Genomic DNA, 6,000 nt, shown 5'->3' on the forward strand with positions numbered 1-6,000 from the left:
TGTTGCCGTCCTATGATACTCCGGCCATGCCAAGTTGCTGGATACCAGTGTCCCGGGCCTTGTGTCCTGCGTTGCGAATAGGATGTCAAGAAGCGGAGCTCTGTTTCACATCAACACCGCTCGGTCATGATCAACGAGCGCCGTGCAGAGCCAATCCTGTCGGCCAGCATTGTTCTTTTTCTTTGCCTGTGCTTGCTTTTCTTCTAATGCCAAACTGTGGCACAGCAGCCCTCTTTATCCAGCGAGACAACCGAATGTGGGCAAGACAGTCAACCTTGGCAAAGTCGGCTGCCGCATCTCCGCACCAAGTGTCGTCCCGCAGCTCTGTTGATGTTCAGTTGACCTCTCACGTGAAGCAGGCTTGACGCGGCTTGCCGGGTTGGCCGAGCTTCACTTCCTCAACCCTTCCCCAAGCAGGCTTGGGCGGGACAGCCCTTGCGGCCCGACGCGCACCTCGAAGCCGCATGCCCCGTCTAGCTCAGACCACCCCAGATCCACCATGTCAGAGTCGCAACTCATGACACTGCCGCCCCTGGAGCGGTCGCCGCCTTGCGGTATCGTTGCCAGTCGTTTTTCAAAGGCTCACCGGGATCCATCGTCGGAGAGAACTGCAGGAGATGCATGTATTCGGAACTTGCAAGCACATCAAACACCCCCATCAGGTATCCCTGGCGATATCCGTCAGCCTCACTCCGTCCCCCTTCCGAGACACCATCGAGTTGTTCTTGCAGCAGTCTGGCACACGAGTGAACCATGTTTCACAGAAGCATAACCTCAGCGATCCCGCGTCGAACCTTGGTTTCCCAAGATCCAGACAAGGCCTGCCGCCTGCAGGGAGGCCGATGTGAAAGACAAGTGATTGATTGAATGGAGCGGCAGAGGCGATCGGCCAGTATGCAGTTGAGTGTTTGCTCCCACCCGCATTAGAGAATGTTGCTTTATTGGCGGTCAGCAGTCTGTTTGTGGGAGGCTTCCACGCACGTCTCCATTTCATGGCCGACGCCGCTACGCTACCAGCCAAGGAAGAAGCAAACGCTAGAACTGACCACACATCCCATCCCATCCCATCCCACTCAGATGGACACGCATACAAGTCCCGCAGACATCAAAGCTGCGCTAGAAGCTGCGCAGTCAGGCCAAAACGTAACATCGTGCATTGCCGGTTGGTGGTGCTCGACATGGTCGGTCGGCAACATCTGCAGCTCTAGCAAATGGGAAAGCAAGAAATGCATTAAGGGGGCATTGTGTTTTGGGTGTGCGCGGCAGGGACGGGAGGAGCCTTTTCTGCGGGCGGCTCAGGTCATGCTCGTCCCTGGTCTCGTTGGAAAGATCCCCCAGTCGTGTCAAACCAAGTGTTTGGGGTCTGGGCCTTCTGAAGATCGCTGGTATTCTGACGCAACCAGGTTGACCTGCGGCCCTTCCCACCTGGAACACATGACAATCTGGCCGGGGTGCTGCAGCGTCAGAATCCGTACTTGACGTTGCCTTTTTTCTTGCAGCGCCTTTCCTCCTGCAACTCCTGCAACTGGTCCCGATCAAGAGGAGCGGTGACCATTTCAGCTTGTCAGTGGTTGTGGAGTTGCTTGGGGACTCCGCCAGACCCAAGACACCCCCCTCGGCGAAGGCTCTCATTGCTCAGAGCTAAAGGAGCCCCAAGGGCCGCCGCTCCCGTGCCTTGGATGTGGCTAGGGATGAAAAAAGCAATTCTCACACATGATTGGCGACAGGGAGTCACTCGAGCAAGGTCCGTCGCTGGTAGCTTTTTTCGGTTTCCAGAGAATCGGAGCCACGCTCCACAAGAGGGTTCGTGACACACAACGGCAAACGGGACACACAACGATCCGGCATCACATCGATACGTTGTTGACCAATGACTGTGGCCAACCCCAGGCTTCGTCGTGTCGCCAAAATCGACCTGTCGGTCCACCCGTCACTCTTGGCCATCACGGCGTTTGAGTCGGTTCGGTCAGCTCCGCGATCGGAAACCTTGGATGCCAACAAGCCCGCCATGTCCTGATGATGACGCGATGGTCGCCAATCGGCGGGCGTTTGCTGTTGGTGACCGCGATGCCTAGACCATCGGGAGCAATAACGCTATGTCAGTCGTGGTTGTGAATTGGTTTTGATGGCTTGGGGTGTTTGTGACCGGCGTCTTTTTTACGTCAGCATCGAGACTCCTGCCGATCAGCAAACAGCAGGGCGCAAATCTCAACGGCCCTCGGGGACCATGGAGAATTGATAGTGACGCCCGGTGAGAAGGGGAACCACCGACCGAGCAGAGACAGGCAGGCAGACAACCAGGCTGCGGCCCTTCCTGCGGAGCACCGTCTGAGCACGCAAGGAGATCTTCTCCGCACCGCCCTGGCGGTACGAATTCCAAGGTCAAACGGATGCAAGCCAACACACCAATCAGAAGCTCATGCATTATCCCTCGGTGTTTCCATGGGAGGCATCTCGAGCTATGTGGAGGGTTGCATCGTCATGGCAATGGAGCAGACTTTTTTTTCCTTCTTTCAGAGTGACAGAGGGGTCAAGACAATGAGGGGCAATATCCTGGGTGGAGGGGTCATCGGACACTTCGACCAAAACTCGACCTCACACGAGACGTGCCATGAACCCGAGAGAAGAAAATAGCCCGATCTAAAGCGCAGGGCACCCGTTCTGTTGGGTTGACCAGAACCCGTACTGTGTGGTTGGAGGCTGGTGACTGGTTGCCCACCTTGCGCCAGGGCCAACTAAAACGTCGATGGGCGAGCATGGAGCTGAGTCGACCTGCATGAGTCGTGTGGGTGCTCGTCACCTGGTCCCTGTCGAGGAGGGGCACCAGCCCAAGAGCCAGGGAGGAAAACTCCAAGGGCACACGTTGGATGGGGCAAGGATGAACGGACGGTACCTACCTCCGCGGGTCGACACCTCGTGCGTGGCGGGGTCTCGCCAGCGAGTTTGGTTGTCGGGCCCGGCGCTATCTCGAGAGTTGCGGGTTGAACCGCCGTGCATGAGAGATGCCACCCAGAAGACAGGCGTTGTGGGGGTAACGGGTATCAACATGGGCATTGAGTTCATTTCGCCCGATCGAGTCGTGGGATACAATGACGAAACGCTTGAGAGTCACAAGTCTGCGAGTACGCGAGAGATGCGGATGACCATGATGCGAGGCGATGCTTTTGGTCAACTCGAATGCTTTGTTGCTTTCCTTGTCGGTCCCTTCTCGGTTGCCATCCACACGGACGGTTCGCAGGCGATTGTCGGTGACCCTCCAGCCCTCCAAGATCAATCAATTAACAGGCTGAGCTACAAACAAGGTTGTGTCTTGGCCATCTGCTGGTGAGCCGGTCACTTCCCAACAAGACTCCTATCAAACGCTGCGTTTTCGTCAATGCGAGCTCTGCTTGGTGTGGCTGCTGCTAAGCCGCTGCTGCAATTGACAAGGCGCAGATCGAAGCGCAGCCATCGGACTTCCTCGGGCGTAATGCAGGGTAGCTGCTGTAGTTTACCTGCGAAGCGTTCGGTCTGGGCATCATGATGGCACGAGGCAATCTAAGGAGCAAACAATGGCGAGGGACTTTGCTGTGCGACAGTGCCGGCTCAAATGGGCGTCACTCGCGGACGGGTTCTGGCGTCGAGCCGCCTGTGACAGCCTATCAGCCCTCGGGAGGTTGCGCACCAAGATCGCCGTTTTCTCGAGCATGCAGAAGTTGGAGTTGTCCCTCGTTGGCAAACCCGGTGGAATTCACACAGACTGTCTCGCATTTGCCCATCTACGCACAGTTTCCGACGGGGTCCCCATCCTTGTCGCGCAATCATTGGAAAGGGAACTCACATGTTGGTTGCACTGACACGGACTAAGGCAAGGGGATGAGACGGACGAGACTGAAAGCTCTGGATGCCCGTGTTCGTTCAGCAGCTAGCCGCAGGGGATGCGTGACCTGTCAGAATTCACACTGTCCAACCAAGCTGACATTGGAAGACAAGCGTCAGTGAAGCAGATTCCCACAACCAAAACGAGGCGTCATGGGGTCAAATGGAGGGAGGGGACTCCAGAGCGTGGCGTGGTGGATTACATGGATGTTGTTACCAATGCGGTGGGCGAGTGACTTCAACTCGCAACCTCTGCTGCCATGGGCCCCTGGCGGAACTTGACTGCCCAGAGCACTGCCCAGACCATCTTGCGGGCAAGCCCAAGGAAACGACAGCGGCTGGGACTCTCCAGAGCCACGTTCATCTGTGCAAGATTTCCCCTCTAGCTGGCGCCACCGGCTGTCAAGAACGCAGGGCGCCATGCAGTAACGACAAGGAATGGAAGACGACCAACATCTCGGGAATTGGGCGTGATCAGGGTAAGATCATTGTGATGACGAGGGAGCGATCTCACCACAACAACGGGACATTAGCCTGAGAAAGATGCAGACTCTTTGCAGGCAAACATGTCTCATCCTCCTCATTCTATGACACTCCAGCTCATCACCTCGCATCCCAAGCCGTGTTTGGTCTCGGCCAGCGTTTGCACTTTGCAATGCCATCCCTCACAGATTTTAGCGGTGAGCGAGCAAACGAAACACGCTCCCCGGTCGATCTACCATTGCTCTCTTATCTTCTCCCGCTGGCTGCTGTGGACGATGGATATCCACCCCGGTGAGTCCCTGAGCTCAACACGTGCGTGCAAATCCCTTGCCTTGGTTCAGAAGTTCAATCATGTTCATTGCGTCTCGTCCTTGCCGCCGGGCGCTACTGTACGAGAGCGGCACGTCACTCGGCCGCGGGGTCCCGTTGGGTTAGGGCCATTCTTCAAGACTCGTGGTTGGAGATGTACACGGGGAGTACCATGGCAGCAGCATCTGGATGAGCAAGACCAAGCCCCAGAGTAGTGCATGTCAGCACGCCTCAAGCGAGATCTCAAAGTACCGACGGCGTACCGCCCCCGCGTACCACGAGCGCCCCGACACCGCTGTCGCGTAGCGGATCCCACGGTTCTGTCGCAGGGCGGCAGTGGCTAAGGTGGTCTCCATTAAGCGAAGGACGGACCCTGGGGCTAGAATGGATGGGGAACGGATGGGATGAGAATTCACTGGTCCCAGCGCAGACCGGACCGTTCCAGGTGGCCCCCGCGACAACGGACGGCGAGGCCAGGGCGAATTAACCCTGCTCCCGTCTTCCCGGCATGCCGTCATGCATCATCACCGTCATCTTCTGGCCTTTTTCCCCTTGAGACCGGCGGGATTAAGCATCTAATCGGTAATTCTCCGATCTCTTGCCCATCGTGTCGGCCGCCTTTTCTGGCCCCTATCTGGACTTGATGAGCTTGCCTCAACGGATGGAGTTTCCAACCTCTGGACTCGCAGGTGAGGCCACTGGGGGTTCCGACTTGGCGAGTTTCTCGGGGGATATGTAGATGGGACCCTTTGAACCTAATCGTGGTTTCGGATAGATCGATCTGGACACCGAACATTGCTGTTCTCCGCCCAGCGTTGTCCGCCACCAGGAAACAACGTCGCCCTTACGTACATGCCAACTACGCAGCAATAGGAGGCGCCCGAGGTGTGCATCGCGCATCTGCCATCTGTGCACTTGAAACCGCCCTGGAGCTGGATGCAATTTGAACCTGCCCCGGCCGGCGCGGCAATCTTGGCCAGGGGAGACTGGAACTCATTTCCCATCCTGTGCCTGTGCGGTTCAGTTTCACTCTGCACCAGGTCGAAGGCAACGAAAACCTGTGCAGCAGAAGCATCCTTGCGTGGGCGGGCGGGCTCTGGGCAATCCTCCTCGAGACGGCGGCGAGGCCAACAGAAGACGCCGTGCGAGCGACGCCTTCGACCCCTGGCTTTGTTGCTGGCCCAGACAGCGAATCTGGCTGGCAGACAAAAGACACAGTTCGGGACAAGTCGCGGACAGTCTGGGAGAGTCCATGCAGCCGCCCTGCAACCATCCGCAAACATGACCGAATCGGTGTTTGCACTCGCGCGTCGTCACGGTAGACATCGATGGTTCTACCCGCCGTAGCTG

The sequence above is a fragment of the Fusarium vanettenii genome (genome assembly GCF_000151355.1).
Source record: "Fusarium vanettenii 77-13-4 chromosome 3 genomic scaffold NECHAsca_2_chr3_3_0, whole genome shotgun sequence".
Classification (NCBI taxonomy): domain Eukaryota; kingdom Fungi; phylum Ascomycota; class Sordariomycetes; order Hypocreales; family Nectriaceae; genus Fusarium; species Fusarium vanettenii.